Here is a 21,141-nt window from a genome sequence, read left to right as displayed (position 1 = left end):
GAAAAGAAAAGCTTATTTTGAAGCTAGAGATTCCCATGAGAGATCATTGGGTAAATCATTTCAGTCTGCAACAAAGAAATTTTGAGATGATTTTAGTCGTTCAAAGGCTAATGTGGGACACTCGAGTAGAGATCGTGCTAGATCATATTTGAGCTTCAGAGCTCCAACTACTTCCATCGCTAGTGTTGAAAATGTCAGATCTGATTGACCTGAGTGCAAACGTTGTGGTAAAAGACATTCAGGTAATTGTAGATTGAATAATCAAGCTTGTTTCAAATGTGGATCCTTAGATCACTTTATCCGAGATTGTCCTGAGTTGGTTGAGCAAGAGATTGTGCAAAATCCGAGATCGAGTAACACTTCACCAAGAGTTGATCTCCTAGAAAGGCGGGAAATGTGAGCAGCAGTCAGAGAGGAACTAAAGACATAGCAATTCGATCTGAGGCTCGTGCACCTGTCAGAGCTAATGCTATTCACGCTCGTGGGGAGGTTTCAAACCCAGATGTTATTACTGGTATATTCACTCTTTATAATACGAGTGTAATTGCATTGATTAATTTTGATTTGACTCATTCTTATGTATGAGAGACCTTAATATCCAGTAAGACTTTGCCTGTAGAGTCTGCTGAATTTGTGATTAGAATATCAAACCACTTGGGCCGATGTGTTTTGGTTGATAAAATGTGTAACAATTGACCGTTGATGGTTTGAGGTTCATATCTTCTGGTTGATTTGATGTTATTACCATTTGATTAGTTCGATATAATTCTGAGTATGGATTGGTTGACTTTGTACGATACTGTTGTAAACTGCAAATGAAAGACTAGTGATTTGAGATGCCAAAATGATAAGATTAATTAGATTAAGTATAACGATCTGAATGATTTCCAGCGGTGATATCTTCGATGTTAGCTCAGAAATATGTGAGAAAGAGTTGTGAAGCTAACTTTACTTATGAACTTGATTCTAAAATAATTAAAAAGAAAATTGAATCAGTACCAACTGTGTGTGAGTATTCAGATGTGTCACCTAAAGAATTTTTAGGTTTACCACCTATCCGAGAAATAGAATTTGGTATTGAGTTAGTGCAGGGGATGACTCTGATATCGATAGCTCTGTACAGAATGGCATCTACTGAATTAAAAGAATTGAAAGCTCAGTTGCAAGAGTTGACAGATAGAAGTTTCGCGTGATCGAGTTTCTCTCCTTGGGGTGCACCAATTTTATTGTGAAAAAGAAAGAAAAAATTATGAGAATGTGTATCAATTTTAGACAACTCAGCAGGGTGATTATAAAGAATAAATATCCGTTGCCATGAATTGATGACCTGTTCAATCAACTGAAAGAGGCTACAATGTTTTCAAAGATAGATTGAGATCAGATTACTATTAGTTATGAGTTAAAGACTTCGATGTGCCAAAGACTACTTTTCGAATGAGATAGTATCTAGATCAATCTGTGGTTGTGTTCATTGATGACATATTGATCTATTTCCATGATGAAACAGAGCATGCCAAACATCAGAGACTTGTGCTACAGACTTTGCGAGGTAAACAATTGTATGAAAAGTTCAGCAAATGTGATTTCTAGTTATGTGAAGTTCATTTGCTGGTTACTATAAACGATTCATGAAAGGTTTCTCTATGATTGCAACACTGATGACGAAACTGCTAGAGAAAGATATTAAGGTTGAGTGGTCAAAAAAGTGCTAGAAAAGTTTTGATCAGTTGAAATAACGATTAAATTGTATTGATGGCTGAGTGCAATGTTTATAGTCGGGCAGTTACTATGATTCCTTCTGGGCATTCTATGTGTACATTTATTCTCAGAAGTATGGCTAGTCTGTTTGGATTATGTTTGATATTGCTATGTCCGTCTTTGGTATTTATTTCCTTGAGTGAGTATAAATATCGACAGTAAAGTTCATATGAGGCTAATACTTTGTTTTCTACTGGTTATTGTTCTGATGAATATACGTGAAGATTATATTGCATCTGCTACTGTGGATTTCAATATTTATGAGTGACATTGTTCTTTCTGGATCATATATGGGATATCATCGGAATTAATATCATTCTATATGGGTTGTAACTTTTTGATATTCCGTGTAGCTTCAGACCTTGAAATTTTGCTATTCCGGTTTTCTTATAATTTCATGTGATTATCTACAAGAAATCTCTGTTGACGGAGATGACTATGTCTATTAAGATTATAATTTTTGGTTCGAAATGTGAAAGTACAGTGGTACCATCATTAGAGTTATAGAAGTTGTCTTTTTACATTGATTATTGTTTAAACCATATTTGATTTTCTTCTGGGTTCAGATGCTCTATTAACAGCAGGGATATTATTTATTGTTACTGGTAAGATGTCGGTCTTATTATGACATTATGATTTCTATTTGATGATTGTGGCATCTATATAGTAATATATCTGGGTTATTGTGAATGGATGGGTTAAATCGGCTCATTTTGTTCAGGTTCGTACATATTGCTCCCTTGATAATCTAGCTGAATTGTATGTTTCTCAGATTATGAGATTATTGAATGTATTGGGCTGATTGCGTATAGACTATTATTGCCACTTGAGTTAGAAAAGATCCATAATGTATTCCATGTCTCGATGCTTTGTAGATATCTATCTGATTCCTGAGATTAAATTTGATATGACATAAGAGGAATAATCGATTCATGTTCTGGCTCGCGAAGTTAAAGAATTGCGAAATAAGAAAATTCTGTTAGTGAAAGTATTGTGGCATAAACATGGAGTTGAAGAGGCAACATGAAGCCAGAAGATGCAATGAAAGAACATTATTCGAACTTATTCACCAGTAAGATTTTTGGGGACGAAAATCCCTAAGGGGGAGAGTTGTAATAGCCCGATTTAGACCCTAGTCAGAACGCTGGTTTCAAGACCACGAATTCGAGTTAGAAAAAAATTTAAAAATTATTTACTGTGTTTATTATGTGTGAATTTATATCTGTGAAATTTTCATGCTTTAATTTTATCGTTTGAGTGTCTGATTAAATAAAAGGATTTAATCGTATAAAAGAAAATTTTGATGGTTAATTATACAAGGGCCAAGATGAATGTGTCTTTTATAAGAGGAAGTGCTTATGTTGTAAATAAACCATATTTATAATCTAAGGACAGTAGTAACCTTAATGAACATGATTTTATTATTATATGTCAAAGGTTAAATATGTAAATTATGTAATAATATGTATATAATAAAACATATAATTAAAATCAATGTTCATATTGTTATTTCATGACCGAAATACATAAAGAAGAAAAAAAAGAAAAAGTAGCTCGGTTTTTGATAATTTTTACGTTTCTGAGATCGTTGCTAAGTTATCTACAAGACCCATGCTTGAATTTTTTATTTTGGTGAATATTTTAAGTTATGCCATTGTTGAAAGTTTGTGATTTTTTTTGCTTGATGATGAAATATGAAAGATATGTTTTGGATTAACATGTTTTATATTGGAATTTTTGATGATTTTGAGTAATTAGGACTAAATTTCAAAAATAATAATTTGAGGGACTAAAATGTGAAATAAATGAAATATATGGACTTGTATGAACATGGGTAAAATTCGGCCTAACATGGGTATATTCAAATTTTGAATATTTTGTGTTTTGTGAAATAGGGACTAAATCGTGAAAATTGTGAAATATTAGGGGAAAAAGTGTAATTTGCCTATTTATGTGTTTTTGGATGAATTTGATTGAATATTTGATTAAATAAGTTCAATTTATATTAATTTAGATCAAGAAAAGAGAAAATCAGATTTGAATCGGGGAAAACTAAAGCTGTCGACTAGTCATCCTGTTCCGTTTTTCATCGTCTGAGGTAAGTTTATAAGAAAATAGACATTGTTAATTTTAGTTAAATGTGAAATATATATGCTGGAATGAAATGTGTGAACATATATTTACAATAGCCGAATGTATACAAGCTTGGCAACTATGTTTGTGAGTTCAATTCGATCGAGATACGATATCCGAAAGCCCCGTATGAACCTCAGGAATAGCTCGGATACATATGTCATGACATAGGATTTCGATATGGGATGTGTGAGTAAGAACATGGCATCGATATATGTGTGCGAGTAAGACCATGTTTATATGTTGGCATCGATATGTGACTTCGATATATGTGTGCGAGTAAGATCATGTTTTATATGTTAGCATCAATATGTGGCTCCGATATATGTGTGTGAGTAAGACCTTGTATGGGACAATGGCATCGATATGTGATTACATGTAAGAACACGTCTAAAACATTAGCATTGTACGATATACGTGATTATCTGAGTGTCCTATCCAATTCCGAATGGTTCATCGGGCATTGATAAGTTGTGATCGAATGTCTAAAATGAGATAAAATGATCAGGTATGAATTATCTTATTACTTATTTGAAGTAGGGTAAGTAAGTTATTTAATATTTGTTGCAAATCACTTATGATGTAAGCAGAGAATGAATGTGAATTGGAATGTGTATTTGGCCTTGTGAACAAATAATAAGAATATTTTTGAAATGATTCTTGAATATGAGTATAATAGATTATGTATATTCAGCCATATAATAAGTGTATGTATAAGATGTTATATTTTGATTCAGGAGCTTGTATATATGAGTGTAAGTTTACTTGGTTATAATATGACATTTTGGCTTTGAAATTTGAATGGTGTTTTGGTAATATAGTTATTTCAGTATTTGGCCAAGGTAACAATTGTGTATGAAAGTATATATATTATTATTGAATTGCTAAGTTTGAGATTATATGTGATAATGATATTATTGTTTGGTTTAGTTTATTCGAGTTGAGTATATCATTGAGTTATTTATTTGCTTATGACTTACTAAGCTATAAAAGCTTAATTTGTTTTTGTGTTTGTTTCTGTTTTATAGATTTTGGATCAAGTTACAAGCTCGAGGATCATCTACAAAGTTCATCACACTATCTACTATTTCGGTACTTAAATAGTTGATCTCGAATTATGGCATGTATAGGCTAGCCTTGGAGTTAGTTTATTTTGAAAGTGTATGTATATAGGCCATTTGAAAATGGCTTGACTTCTTTGCTGAAAATCGGTTATGTTTTGATTATGGTTTGAGCTCATTTTTGGTTATAATGCTATGTGCTATTGATGAGAGGTATTTATGATATGTGTTTTGTGCATCGAAGTTGGCTAATGATTTTGGATGTGATATGAATGAATTGGTCATAATATATACATAGATATGTTTGGTCAATTCAAATGTGGTTCATACCAAGATAAAGTACATATATATGAATTTTGTTATTACATTTAGTTAAGGATATCTTGTAGTGTTCGAACATGGTTGGAGCTACTTTGTTATGTTTTTCATATGATTTGTAAGATTTGTGTCTTGGATATATATATCTATATTCGGTTAATGATTTATCTTTGAAAGGTAAATTTTATATCATGAATTGGTACTAAAGAGTATTCGTCTATATTCTAATGTGATTGGGATTTATTTCGGTATATGTATTATATGCTATGTTTTTATTAGAGAATGGTTTATTAAATTCGCTTAGTAATGAAGTGAAATAATTATAATATGTGTATATATAATTAAATGGGTATTAGATGTTTTAATTCAGTTGTAATAGCAATATATGAGTATATATATGTGCAAAAGTCATGGTTTTAATGTAATGAATTGGCCAAGTAGAGACAAGTTGGTTATGTTATTTAGATTTAATAATAATATACTACATTTGTGGTTCAAAGAATTGTGATTAAAATAGGTCATTATATGTTTATTTGTATGCTGATGTTATAATTGTGGTATTGGATATTTGTGGTTAAGTAATATAATATAAGGTTGGGTGATATTTGAGGAATGAAATGGACATCGTGATATATGTTATTTATATAAAGCATAATGATGTATGATATTATTAGTTAAAGTTAGTGCATATAAATTGAAGTTAATAGATTATTTCTTATAATAATCATTTGAATGCTTTAGATATTAAGATTGCATATATGTTTTGAGTATGAAATGAAGTATATTAGGTTATAAGTTAAGCATTTAATTTCTATGATTATTTGTTTATGTTGAGTTAACAGTAATTCGAATAATTAGATAAAAGGTATATTCGGCTACAACTCCTCCACTTTCAAAATCCCACAAAATCGTCCTAATATCACTCCACCATTACCTCCTCAACCACCAAATTCAAACTCTCCTCAACTAGTAGTATTTCAGTCAACTTCTACTTCTCACACGGCAAGAGAAGCAAAATAAAACACTACTTGAGCATAGCAGAACTCGAACTCAAGACCCTTAGTAGCAATAACACGCCACTATCCCTTAAACCAGCAGGCTTTTTATGTTATGTTTAAAACATATTTATTTAAGAAGCCTACTGACTAGAGACAGGGTTTATTCAAGTGAAAACAAAATTTTGTACAAGTCAAAGCTTGAACTCAGGACTTCTCCAACACTTCTCAGGACACTCAACCACTAAAGCAAGCATGCATTTATGCAACATGACATACAAAAATAAATACTTAGATTTTGGAGCATTGCAGGAATTCAAATTTAGATCGAGGGAAAACTAGAGTTATCGACTAATTGACTTATTCCATCATTTTCACATCTGAGGTAAGTTTGTATGTTATAAATTTCATAATATGTGTATTTAAAATTCTTTGATATTGTATAAGTTGGGAATACGAGACTTCGGATAAGTTCGACAATGACTCAATAGTAATTCCGCATTTGAAATCCCGGTTGAACCTTAGGAATAGTTTAGGATACTAATGACATGCCATTAGGGGATACATTGAGTTGGCTTCGGGCTATGATATTAGCACTTTGGGTGCGAGTTATACCGATTTGGCTTCAGGCTATGAATATCGGCTAATTTGGCTTCAGGCTTTGGTATCAATACTTTAGATATAAGTTACCTTGATTTGGCTTTGGGTCATGGTATAGGTACTTAGTGTGGAAGACTGCTGAGTATCAAACTTCTATTTCGAATGGTTCAATTGGTAAATGAATGATGTGGTTGAGAATGGGATTGGTACGAGACGGTACAGGTATGTGCATAAACCATATTAGCTTTGAATTGAAGACATGGTGAAGAAAGTATATAGTTTTGTGAATGAGTAATTGAAAGGTTTGCTAGTTGATGTGAATTTATGTATCTATAATCAATTGTTGAATTATGTGTTTATGATTATATCCAGTTTATTTCATATGATCTTACGAAGTTTTATAGCTTACATTGTTATTTTTCTATATTTTATAGTGAGTTTAAAGCTAGCTCAGATTCAGGGATTGTCAAAGATTTCGTCACACTATCCTACAATCGTTTTGGTACCTTTAAGCTTATGTTTTGAGTATATGGCATGTATAGGGACTTTGATCATGTTGGTTATGTTTTGGTAATGATTTTGGCCATTTGAATATGCTTGTAAATGTATATGTCTTGGTTTGTATATAATAGCCATGAGAGTTGGTTTATTTTGAGTTAATTTGCTTATGTATATGTGTATGTGCATATAGTTTATGATATATAAATTGAGGTTGGTTTTGATGATGCTTATTAATAGCTGGTATTATGGAAGTTGAATGTTGATATTGGTGATGTTATTTGTTTGTGAATCAACGTAAATGATGTGTGTTTTAAGTAGCTATATTGATGATCTAAGTTTATGAGATTTTCGGTATAAATGGATTGGTCTATTTTGCCACTTGTGTGTATTGACAAATGTGGTATAGAATATGCATGAATTAGGTTTGAATTCAATGGTTTAAATGCTTGTTTATGCTATATGATGGTGCAAATTGATGTGTTGTAGGTACATTCAAATTTGGGTGGCAAATTGGCTTGGTAAATAGCCTATTTTTGTCCACACGGGGAGAGATACAGGCGTGTGTCTCATCCATGTGTGACACACGGTTATGTTATACGACCGTTTGTCCCCTGGTGTTGAAATTGAAATCAAGCCAGTATGCTCCACACCGTCTCACACACGGGGGTATGACTTGGCCGTGTGGCATAAGTCAGTATACCCTACAAGTTTGACACGGCCTAGCACACAACCATTTTTAGGGCACACAGGCGTGTGTGTTGGCCGTGTGACCCAAGTCAAAGAGTTACACGGGGTCAGACACAGGCTGGGACACGGCCATGTGCTCCCTGTTCGAATATCCACACGACCTGTGACAGGACATGTCTGTGGCCGTGTGAGAGACACGGTCGGGCCATACGAGCATGTGTCCCCTATTTTGAGAAAATTTTTTTAAGTTTCGTAAAAATTTTTGGAGCTATCGGATTAGTCCCAAATCACTCCCAAAGCATGTTTATAGCCTTATAGGCTCGTTATAGGGACATTATGCTTGAGTTTGAAAAATGTTTGCATGAAATGTGAAATTATGTGTGAATTGAATGTTTAAATGTTTTATAAGTTCAGTAATAATCTGTAACTCTATTTCGGCGTTAAATACGGGCGAGAGGTGTTACATTTGTTGGATTAGAGCTACGATTTAGTCGATTGTAGGACAAACGTAACATAATGTGAGAGTCTAGCTATACATGCCATATATAAACTATGATAGTGTGATGACTACTGACATTTGAAAATGTGTTTTAATAGTAAATAGATCCCAATCGAGTTGTAGCTAATGAGGTTAAAAGTAATGAGTCAGCTCCTACTCAAGGTATAGTGCCTTTTGAATCTATACCCATGTCCGGTAGCCAGGGAGGAGAGGTTAAAGAAGCCTTCTTCCAAATGATGAACAAATGGTACACACCGTATGTTTGGACAAATCCGGCTGCTCAACAACCTCCACCCCCTCCTAATCCACAACTGGTTCCCGTAGCTCCTCAAGGTGTAGAACTTTTAAGATTGAATAAGCCTCCAGTTGATAAGATCTGTAAACATGAAGCTGAAGAGTTAAAGCTAATGTTGACAATGATCCTGAGAGAGCTGAGTTTTGGCTTGAAAACACTATCAGAGTATTTGATAAGCTTTCTTACTCACTGGCTGAATGTTTAAAATAAGCTATATCCCTTCTAAGGGACACTGCATACCAGTGGTGGAATACTTTAGTATCTGTGGTACCTAGAGAACGGGTCACCTGGGAATTCTTTCAGACTGAGTTCAAGGAGAAATATATAAGCCAACGTTTTTTGGATCAAAAGCACAAAGAGTTCTTAGAATTGAAACAGAGTCGTATGACCGTAATCGAGTATGAGAGGGAATTTGTGCGGTTGAGTAAATATGCTCAAGAGTATGTTTCTACCAAAGAAATCATGTGCAAACGATTTGTTAACGGTTTGAATGAAGATATTAAACTTCTGGTCAGGATTTTAGATTTGAAAGAATTTGTTGTATTAGTTGATCGAGCTTGTAAAGTTGAAGACTTTAGCCGAGAAAAGAGGAAAGCTGATTCAGAGGCTAGAGATTCGAGAAAAACACCAATGAATAAGCCTTATCATTCTTCATCAAAGAAATCTAGAGATTCATATAGTCGATCAAATGCATTAGTGGGATAACAGAATAGAGATCGTGGAAATCAACATGTGAGTCCTAAAGCTCAAGCAACTTACATCTCGAGCGTTGGTAGTGTGAGAAACAATAAACTTGAGTGTCAAAATTGTGGGAGACGACATTTTGGAGAATGCTGGAATAAAATTAATAAAGTTTGTTTCAAATGTGGCTCGCCAGATCATTTTATTCAAGATTCCCCAGAGTTATCTGAGAAAGATCAATTCCAAAATGCAAGAATCGGTAATAAATCCACTAGAGGGAGTCCACCGAGAAATGCGGGAAATGTGACCAGTAGTAGAGGCGTGACAAAGGATTCAACTATAAGATTTGAAGCGAGAGCACCTGCTAGAGCTTATGTCATTCCCGCTTGCGAAGAAGAGTTTTCATCTGATGTTATCACTGGTACATTCTCTCTTTATAACACTAATGTGATTGCTTTAATTGATCCCGGATCAACATATTAGTATAATTGTGAAAATTTAGTGTCTAGTAAGAAACCACCTATTGAGTCCGCAACATTAGTAAATAAAGTATCGAACCCCTTAGGTAAGTATGTTTTGGTTGATAAAGTTTGCAAGGATTGCCCTTTGATGACTCGGGGTTACTATTTTCTGGCTGACTTGATGCTTTTACCATTTGATGAGTTCGATGTGATTCTGGGTATGGATTGGTTAACTCTGCACAATGCCATTGTAAATGGTAGACGAAAGATAATTGAACTGAAATGTCAAAATGGTGAAATCCTTCGAATTGAATCAGATTAGTCGAGTGGATTGCTTACTATGATTTTATCTATGTCAGCTCAAAGATATGTGAGAAAAGGTTGTGAAGCTTATCTCGCTTATGTTTTAGATACAAAAGTGTCTGAATCAAATATTGAATCAGTGCCGATAGTATGTAAGTTTCTGGATGTGTTTTCTGAAGAATTACTAGGGTTGCCACCAATCAGAGAGGTCGAGTTTGCTATTGAGTTAGTACCAGGAACTTCACCAATATCTATAGCTTTGTACCGAATGGCTCCAATAGAATTGAAAGAATTGAAATCTCAATTGCAAGAGTTAACGGATAGAGATTTTGCACAACCTAGTTTTTCACCTTGGTGTGCGCTAGTATTGTTTGTAAAGAAGAAAAACAGTTCAATGAGAATATTTATTGATTATAGACAGCTCAATAAAGTTACTATAAAGAAAAAGTATCCGTTGCGAAGAATAGATGATTTATTTGATCAGTTGAAAGGTGCAACAATGCTTTCGAAGATTGATTTGTAGTTATTATCAGTTGTGAGTTAAAGATTCGGATGTGCCAAAAACTACTTTCAGAATGAGATACAGACATTATGAATTCCTTGTTTTTCCTTTTGGTTTAACTAATGCTCCTACAGTCTTTATGGATTTGATGAACCGAATATTTAGACCGTATTTAGATAGATTTGTTGTTGTGTTCATTGACAACATTCTGATCTATTCCTGAGATGAGTCTGAGCATGCCAAGCATTTGAGAATTGTGCTACAAACCTTGAGAGATAAGCAACTATTCACTAAATTCAGCAAATTTGAGTTTTGGATCTGAGAGGTTGGATTTTTGGGACTCATTGTTTCAGCAGAAGATATAAGAGTTGATCCGAGCAAAATTTCAGTAGTTGTTGACTGGAAACCACCAAGGAATGTATCCGAAGTCAGAAGTTTTTTGGGGTTAGCTAGTTATTATCGATGATTTTTCAAAGGACTCGATGATTGCTACATCGATGACTAGACCATTGCAGAAATATGTGAAAATTGAGTGGTCTGAGAAATGCCAAAAGAGTTTCGATCAGTTGAAAGTATTGTTAACTGAAGTACCAGTTTTGGTTGAACATGAGTCGAGTAAAGAGTTTGTGATTTATATTGACGCGTCATTGAATGGTTTAGGTTGCATGTTGATGTAAGAGGGATAAGTGATAGCTTATGCCTCGAGACAGTTGAAGTCGCATAAAAAAAACAATTCGACAAACAATTTAGAGTTACCCACTATTGTTTTCGCATTTTGCGACATCATTTGTATGGTGAAGAATGCCACATATTTACCAATCATAAAAGTTGAAAGTATATTATGACTCAGAAAGATCTGAACTTGAGACAATAGAGATGGCTAGAGCTACTAAAAAACTATGAATTAGTAATTGATTATCATATGGGGAAAGCAAACGTAGTTGCAGATGCTTTGAGTAGAAAATCTCTATTTGCTTTGAGAGCATTAAATACTTAGCTAAGCTTTTTTGATGATGGTTCGATATTAGCTGAGTTGAAAGCCAAACCAGTTTTTTTTAGCAAATTTGTGAAGCTTAAAAATATGATACCAAGTTGCAAGCTAAAAGAGTGCAATGTGAGTCAAATAGTGATTTAGACTATCAAATCGGAGCCGATGATTGTTTAATGTTCTAAAACAGAATCTGCATACCAAAGAATTCTGAACTCATTTAGAAAATTTTGCATGAAGCACATAGTGGTTGTCTATCTGTTCATCTGGGGAGTACTAAAATGTATAATGATTTGAAATAACTGTATTGGTGGTTGGGTATGAAATGAGACATTCTAGAATTTGTATCGAGATGTTTAGTGTGTCAGCAAGTCAAAGCTGAACATTAAGTGCCTTCAGGATTGTTACAACCAATGAAGATACCAGAATGGAAATGAGATAGAATTACAATGGATTTCGTATCGGGTTTACCTCTGTCTCCAAAAAAGAAAGATGCTATCTGGGTTGTCGTAGATCGATTAATGAAATCAGTGCATTTCGTTCCGATACGTACTGATTATTCGCTTGATAGATTGGTTGAATTGTACATTTCTGAAATTGTTAGATTGCACGAGGTGCCAGTTTTAATTATTTCGGATAGGGATCCGAGGTTTACAACGTGATTTTGGAAGAAATTGCAAGAAGCTCTGGCTACGAGGTTGAATTTTAGTATAGCATTTCAGACACAAACTGATGGACAGTCTGAGAGAGTAATTTAGGTTCTTGAAGATGCTCCAATGTTGTGTTTTAGAGTTTGAAGGCAATTGGGAGAAATTTTTGCCATCGGTTAAATTTGCGTATAACAACAACTTTCAATCAGGTATAAAGATGGCATCGTATGAAGCTTTATATGGTCGCAAATGTCAAACTTCGTTGTATTAGACCAAGTTGAGTGAAAAAAAGATTCACGGGGTTGATTTGATCTGAGAAACAGAAGAGAAAGTGAAAGTGATTAGCGACAGTTTTAAAGCAGCTTCTGATCGACAAAAATTGTATGTGAATTTGATACAGAATGACATTGAATTTTAGATCGGTGATAAAGTATTTCTAAAAGTGTTTCTGTGGAAGAAAATCCTTCGATTTGGTTGTAAAGGTAAACTGAGTCCGCGATTTATTAGGCCGTATGATATCACCAAAAGAATATGTCCACTGGCATATCGACTAGCTTTACCAACTGAGTTAGAAAAGATCCATAATGTGTTTCATGTGTTGATGTTGCATCGATATAGATCATATCCTTCACATGTAATTTTTCTGGTAGAAATAGAAATTCAACCTGATATGACGTACAATGAAGAACCGATCAGAATTCTAGCATGTGAGGTTAAACAGTTGAGAAATAAAAGCATAGCTCTTATGAAAGTACTTTGGCAATGACACGGTGTCGAAGAGACTACGTGGGAACCCGAGAAAGCTATGAGAGAATAGTACCCTAACCTTTTTGCTGGTAGGATTTTCGGGGATGAAAATCCCTAAGGGGGGAGAGTTGTAACAGCCCATTTTTTGCTAAATCAAAATAGTGGTTTTGAAACCATAAATCTGAGGCCAAAAAAATATTTTAATATTATTTTAAGTGTCTACAATATGATATTATGTTGGTGTGAAATTTTCGTTAAAAAATTTTATCATTTGATTGGTCAATTTGATAAAAGGACTAAATCGCGTAAAGCGTAAAAGTTGAATTCTATTTGTTAAATGCACTAAATGACTATGAATATTAAATATGGAGGTCCTTAAGTAATAAATGGACCATTATTAAGGTAAGAGGACATTAATGGACATGAAATGGACGATATAAATGTTTTATCATTAAGGTTAATTTGATAAGTTGTCTAATAAGATTAATTAATTAAAACAAAAAAAAATTATGTCCATCTTCATCATCTTCAACTCAATTAAGAAATAAAAATAAAGCTTGGAGAGCATTTTAGGGTTCGACCATTGCATGCTTAAATTGTAAGTTCGTTTTTGCTCGATTTTTAATGATTTTTATGTTTTTGTGATCGTTGCAGCTAGTTCTAGCTAGCCCAAGGATTGTTTTGTAAAACTATTAAAGATTTTGAAAGTTTCAATTGATGAAAATATGTGTTCTTTGCTGTTTGATGATGAAATATGAAATCTTGTTGCTAGATTTACATATTTTGTAAAGCGGTTTTGAGTAAAAATGCAAAATAGGGATTTATTTGTGAAAATGTGTGGTTAAATGTGTGAAAAGTTGATAAATGTGAGCTGCTAAGGGCATTATAGTAATTTAGTTATCATGGATATTAAAGAAATATATGATTTTGTGATTTTGTGTAATAAGGACTAAATTGTAAAAGTGGTGAAATTCTAGGGGTGAAAGTGTTAATATGCTTAAATGTGTGTTTTGGTTTAAATTGAATAGAGAGATTATTAAATAAGTTAATTTTAAATATATTTTAGATCAAGAAAAGCGAAATTCGGATCTAGATCGGGAGAAAACTAAAGTTAGTGACTAATCGACTTATTCTATCATTCTCACATCTGAGGTAAGTTCGTATGTGATAAATTTCATTATAAGTGTATTTTAAATGCTTTGGTTTTGTATAAGTTGTTAATACGAGACTTCAGATAAGTTCGACATGACTCGACAGTAATTCGGCTTTCAAAATCCCGATTGAACCTTAAGAATAGTTTAGGATACTAGTGACATGTCATTAGGGGATAAATTGAGTTGGCTTTGGGCCATGATATTAGCACTTATACCTGTTTGGCTTCGGGCCATGACTTTCGGCTGATTTAGTTTCGGGCCATGATATCAATACTTCGGATATAAGTTACATTGATTTGGCTTCGGGCCATGGTATAGGTACTTAGAGTGCAAGACTCTTGAGTATCTAAATTCTATTCCGAATGGTTCAACGGGTAAAGGAATGATGTGGCTGAGAATGATATTGGTACGAGATGGTGCAGGTATGCGTATAAACCATATTAGCTTTGAATCAAAGACATGGTGAAGAAAGTATATAGTTTTTTGAATGAGTAATTGAAAGGTTTGTTAGTTGATGAGAATTCATGTATCTATAATCAATTGTTGAATTATGTTTTTATGATTATATTGAGTTTATTTCATATGAGCTTACCAAGCTTTATAGCTTACATCATTTTTTTCTATGTTTTATAGTGAGTTCAAAGCTAGCTCAGATTCGGGGATCGTCGGAGATTTTGTCACACAATCCTACAATCTATTTGGTACCTTTAAGCTTATGTTTTAAGTATATGGCATGTATAGGGACATTGATCATGTCGGTTATGTTTTGGTAATGATTTTGGCCATTTGAATTGGCTTGTAAATGTATATGTCTTGGTTTGTATATAATAGCCATGAGAGTTGGTTTATTTTGAGTTAATTTGTTTGTGTATATGTGTATTTGCATATTGTTTATGATATGTAAATTGAGGTTGGTTTTGATGATGCTTATTAATAGTTGGTATTATGGAAGTTGAATGTTGATATTGGTGATGTTATTTGTTTGTGAATCAAGGTAAAGAATGTGTGTTTTAAGTAGCTATATTGATGATCTAAGTTTATGAGATTTTGTGTATAAATGGATGGTCTATTTTTCCACTTGTGTGTATTGAGAAATGTGTTATAGAGTAAGCATGAATTAGGTTTGAACTGGCTGGTTTAAATGCCTATTTATGCTATAGGATGGTGCAAATTGATGTGTCGTAGGTACATTCAAATTTCGGTGGCAAATTGGCTTGGTAAAAAGCCTATTTTTGTCCACACGGGTAGAGACACGGGAGTGTGTTTCAGCCGTGTGTGACATAGGGTTATGTTACACTGTGACACCCCTAATGTGACCCTAGTCGGAAAGTGGTTTCGGGACCACAAAACCGAGTCACAAAAATAATTAGATGTTATATTCTGTGCTTATTATATGTGGGATTTGTATGTGTGAATATTTCGTACCTTGATTTTATCAATTAGGTGCTAATTTATAAGAAAGGACCCATGTGATAGGACTTAAAAATGTGATAGGTGAAATTTAAAGTGGCCAAATAATGCATGAGTTATTGACATGAGGGACTTGCATGTCAAATTAGCCAAAAATCTAAATGGTGGCCGCCATGCTATGGGGTAAGGCATATTATAGACATATTATGCTAAAATGTGTGGGAAGAATAATAAAAAAGAAGGGAGTGGGAGGAGAAACCAAAGTTGTCTCCCCCTCCATTGCCGTGAAGGGAAGAAAGAAAGACTTCAACATTATTTTCTATCTTGCTTCCTTGTCTCTTGCAAGGAAGCTAGAGAGGAGAGGCCGGTGCATGTAGTGGAAAACCATGAAATTTGTTTGCTTCTAAGTTGAAATTTTCAAGTAAAAGGCTAAAAGGGGATTAAGGTATGTTAATGCTCTTTCATTGAAAATCTTTGTATATTTGGAGTGGTCATCAAGTATAGAAGCTAGCTCATGGCAAATGTTTTGTAAATTTATGAAGATGACATTCGGTCATGGATGTTTGTATTTTTTGATGTTGTTTTGATGCTTTAGTGTATTGAAGGTTGATTATAGATAAGTTGAGCTTGGTAAAAAATTGAATAGATGTGGCTTAATTGCTTAGTGACAATCGGCTATGTTGAAGTGCTAAATGAGTGCTAAATTGAGCTTAAGATAGTAATTAGAATTTGGGAAATTCATATACTTTTAAGTGGTTATCTAGTATTTTAATTAGCCTATGGATTGAATTTTATACATTGTTGGGATAGCTCATTTGGCCATGGTTGTCTTGGCGTGAGGACTTGGTGGTTGATGAAATCGGAAATTCATTCATGAATTGGAAATTTTCTTTATAATTATATGAAAATGTGGTTAAGGTGTTAGAAATTAGAGATGATTAGATTGTAATTGCCGATTATAAGTTGATTATAAGGTATTATTTTAGTTCGAAGTGAAAATGTTTTGTAAAGTGGTTATGGACATTCGGTTAAGGGAGAGTATTTGTGTTAGAAATCAAGATTGGATAGTGAGTTAGACATGTGATCTTTGTGTTCGATTATTGAATGGAAAACTAAAGGGATGAGGTTGCATGTTGAGCTTGTATTGAATAATACAAATGAATTGCTAATGTGAGATGTTATGTGTTAATATGTGAATTAAGTGATAATTGATAATCAACTAAGTAGCTACATGGCATTTAGATATATATTATAGTAGCTGATTTTGGATTTGATTCTTATTGTGAATTAATAGTTGATATGGAGATTAGACCGAATGAAATTTAAAATGTTAAAGAAATTATTTCGGCTAAGTGCTAACCTTGTTTATATTAGCCGAATGTGTATATGTATACCATGAAGTGGTTTAGCTTAAAGTAAATCAAGGTTCTTGGAAGGTGATTTGCCGGGGATGGTTTAAGAAATGAATCTAATTTTGTTATGTATGTGATGACATTGCCGAATGTAAATTGAGTTGTTAAATTGGTTGATTTAGTTCACGAGCTCAAGGAATCAATCTTGTATAGCGGGAAGGCGAATGTAATTGAATAGCCGTTTTGAAATTGTTCAACAGTATCCGAGGTAAGTTCTCAAGTGTTTGAACTTTACTTTAGTATACTTAAAGATCGTATAAACTTAGTAGCGAGAAGGATGAATTTATATAGTTTAAGTGCCGAACTAGTCTTGACAGATTTGAGTTACTGCAGTATTGTAACTTTGAAATTACACCAAAAATTGTAGAAGGCGAGTTCGAAGTTGAATAAAATATGAAAATGAAGCTTATTGAGTCTAGTGTCTTATAAAAGAAACTATGTAAGCAAAGGAATTTCCTATAAAGGTATATTTAAAGTTTTGTGAGACAGTGTCGGATTGACTCTGAAATTCCTTGTTTTGTTTTTGGAAAATCATTATAATTTGTACAAAAATGGTTGTAGGAAAAGATTTATATGCTGAGACTCCTTAATGAGTCTACTTTCAAATGGAATCAAATAGAACACACTATGAATTCTGTACAATGAAAAATTTAATTCGTAGCGAAGAGTGGTCAGATTAGTCAAACAGTGAAACAGGGGAAACTTTAAGAAAAATCTGGTATTGATTGGCCAAACCAAAAATTCTGAAAATTTCATGGATGGAAGATATATGAGTCTATATTCTGAGAAAATTAACGGCAAGTGATTTGGAGTCTTGTAGCTCCGGGTATAAATAATTTAGTGACCATTGCTCAGGAAAACAGCTCGTAGCGAATATGTGATTTTGTTGTAAACATGGATAAAAACTTGTTTTAGTTGCTCATAAGCTATTGATTGATCCCATACTTGAATTCTAAATTGTGATATTGTAAAATGATACATGAGTGTTAGATGGATCTCTGATATCAAAATTTGTGAAATTGTAAGTTTATGAGTATTCGAATATGAAATGATAGTATGGCGTGAAATTGAATTATTCGTTGGAAAATGATTGATGAAGATTTGGCCAAGACCAAGTCTGTACATAATAATATATGTGATAAGGCCTAATGGCGATGTGATGAATGTGAAAATGTATACATATGTGATGAGGCCTAATGGCGATGTGATGAATGTGAAAATGTATATATATGTGATGAGGCCTAATGGCCGATGTGATGAATGTGAAAATGTATATATATGTGATAAGGCCTAATGGCCGACGTGATGAATGTGAAAGTGTATATATATATGTGGTAAAGCCGAATGGCTAATGTGAATGTTGTAACATGTGATTAAGTGTACATGAAACTTGAAATATGTTCCGGTGAGACCCGATGACTACGTGTGGAGATTATGTCCGGCACGACCCGATGACTACGTGTGGAGATTATGTCCGGTAAGACTTCAGATTAAGAATTGCTCATAAATGTACGCAATGCGAAAGGTTAAACAAGTATGTACTCCAAGTTTACATGTGAGCTTGATTTAAACTAAACCATAAGGTAGTTATGTGATGTATACGAGAGCAATCTATGAGACTATTCCCATGATTATGATGAGATGTGCATATTCGGATAAAGGGTGGTATGCCCGAAGGAAGAGTGAAATAAAATACGAACAACTATGTTATAACTTGATTGTTATCTGTTGACACCGCTTGAAACTTACTAAGCATTGTAATGCTTACTCCGTGTACTTTGTTTCCTCTGTTTTATAGATCTCATTTGAAAGCTACAGTGCTCGGGGATCGTCAAAGAACTAGTCACACTATCACTATCCACTGTTTGGTACTGCTATGTTTTGGAACATCTTATGGCATGTATAGAATAGACTAGTAGTGAGAGGATATCATGGTTAATGTATAGGCTATTACGTTTTGTTTGAACTTGGTATGTAAAATTTTGAATAGCCATGCGAAAATGGCTTATAAATGTTTTGAGCATAATGTTATAATCATTCGGTATGTATATGCTCATTAAGAGGCATGGAAATGTTTGGCAATGATCAGCCATTAGAATGGTTCATCATGATTATATTTTGGACTATATATGCAAAAGGGTTAGTTGAATCATAGAAACTATGTGTTAGAGAAAGTCTACCCTAGAAATAGATGCTGGCAGCAGCAGTGATGTGGATGTGAAAAATCACTAAAAATAGTAGGAATGGAATTAAATAGTGAATAAATTATTTAAATGAACCTTGATGAATCTACTTTCATATGGAAGAAACAAAACTGTCATATGAGTTGTATGTTAAGAGATATTTAGGTTCTCATGAAACAGGGCCAGAAAGGTTTCTGGATTCCCTGTTTCGACTTTGGAAATTCATTGTAAATTAACCAGAGATAATTAGGAGTCATGCCATATATGTATAGATTCCTCTTTGAGTCTAGTTTCTATAGAAAGAAACGGAATCAGTATTGAATCCCTGTACAGGGAGATATCCAGGTTGTAATGCATGAAGGTCAGTGTAGTCGTACCCTGTAACAGGGGAGACTTTAACTAATAAACTGTACTAATTGGCCCGACCAAAAATTCTATAAATAAATTTTTAGATGCATATATGAGTCTAGTTTCAGGAAAAAATTACGAAACTGGTTTTCGAGTTTTGGAACTCAAGATATGATTTTTAAAGTGACAGTGACGCAGTTAGCCAACTGCCTGGAAAATTTTTAAAATGGACTGTGAGAGTAAATGAATTAGTCGGTTAGCACCTCGTGTTCGACTCCGGTAACGGTCTCGGGTACGGGGTGTTACATACACGGCTGTGTGTCCCTTGGTGTTGAAATTGAAATCAAGTCAGTATGTTCCACACGACCTCACACACGGGCATGTGACTTGGCTGTATGGCATTAGTCAGTATACCCTACAGGTTTGACATAGCCTAGCACACGACCTGGCATATGGGCGTGTATGACCATTTTTAGGGCACACGGGCTAGCCATACGGGCGTGTGTGTTGGTCGTGTGACCCAAGTAAAAAAGTTACACGAAGTCAGACATGGGCTGGGACACGACTGTGTGCTTCCATTTTGAATGTCCACACTACCTGTGACATAGGCATGTCTGTGGCCGTGTAAGAGACACGGTCAGGCCACACAGGCATGTGTCCCCTGTTTTGAGAAAAAATTTCTAAGTTTCGTAAAAATTTCTGAAGCTATCGGTTTAGTCCCAAACCACTTCCAAAGCATGTTTAGAGCCTCGTAGTCTCGTTATAGGGTCATTATGATTTAGTTTGAATAATGTTTGCATGAAATGTGAAATTATATGTGAATTTAATGTTTAAATGTTTTATAAGTTTGGTAATACTTCGTAACCCTATTTTGGCATTGAATATGAGTGAGGGGTGTTAGAGTATTCGTTTATTTTAGGGTCTTGTGTTCAAACCCCCGTGTGAGTGAAAGATGTAATTTTTTCTTCTATGTGTATCGGTCGTGTGATGGAAGTTGGGAGGAGTTGAAATTTTGTGGATAAGGTAGTGATCGAATTTGGTGGGATTTGGGGTGTTAGTGGGGTAGTTGGGATAATATGTGATATTATTTTATTATTTTATTTTTATTGTTTTTGTTTTTCCAAAAAATTCCTTTTCCTTTTGAATGTCTTTTTTAAAGTTTCTGTACCTTCTTTGTTTTAGGGTTTCTGCTAATTTTGATCAGAAAGTTCTCATTCTTTTCTTTTGTTCATGGAAATTAAATTCCTGGTTTATTCGTGCGGTTTCGTAGGTAAGGGTTTGTTGTGCTCAGTTGTTGTTGATGTATATGTTGATTTCGTATATCGTTTTTCTAAGGTAAGCATAGTAAGTTTACGGGCTATCGTGGATGTGGGTAAGCTTTGAAACGTTTTGAGCACAATCTTTTAGTTCGAATTGTTTTTGGTGACTTTGTAATAGAATGGTGACTCGATTAAT

The sequence above is a fragment of the Gossypium arboreum genome, chromosome 1, assembly GCF_025698485.1.
Source record: "Gossypium arboreum isolate Shixiya-1 chromosome 1, ASM2569848v2, whole genome shotgun sequence".
Taxonomy (NCBI): Eukaryota; Viridiplantae; Streptophyta; class Magnoliopsida; order Malvales; family Malvaceae; genus Gossypium; species Gossypium arboreum.
The sequence above is the reverse complement of the archived record's forward strand: the minus strand, read 5'-3'. Positions refer to the sequence as shown.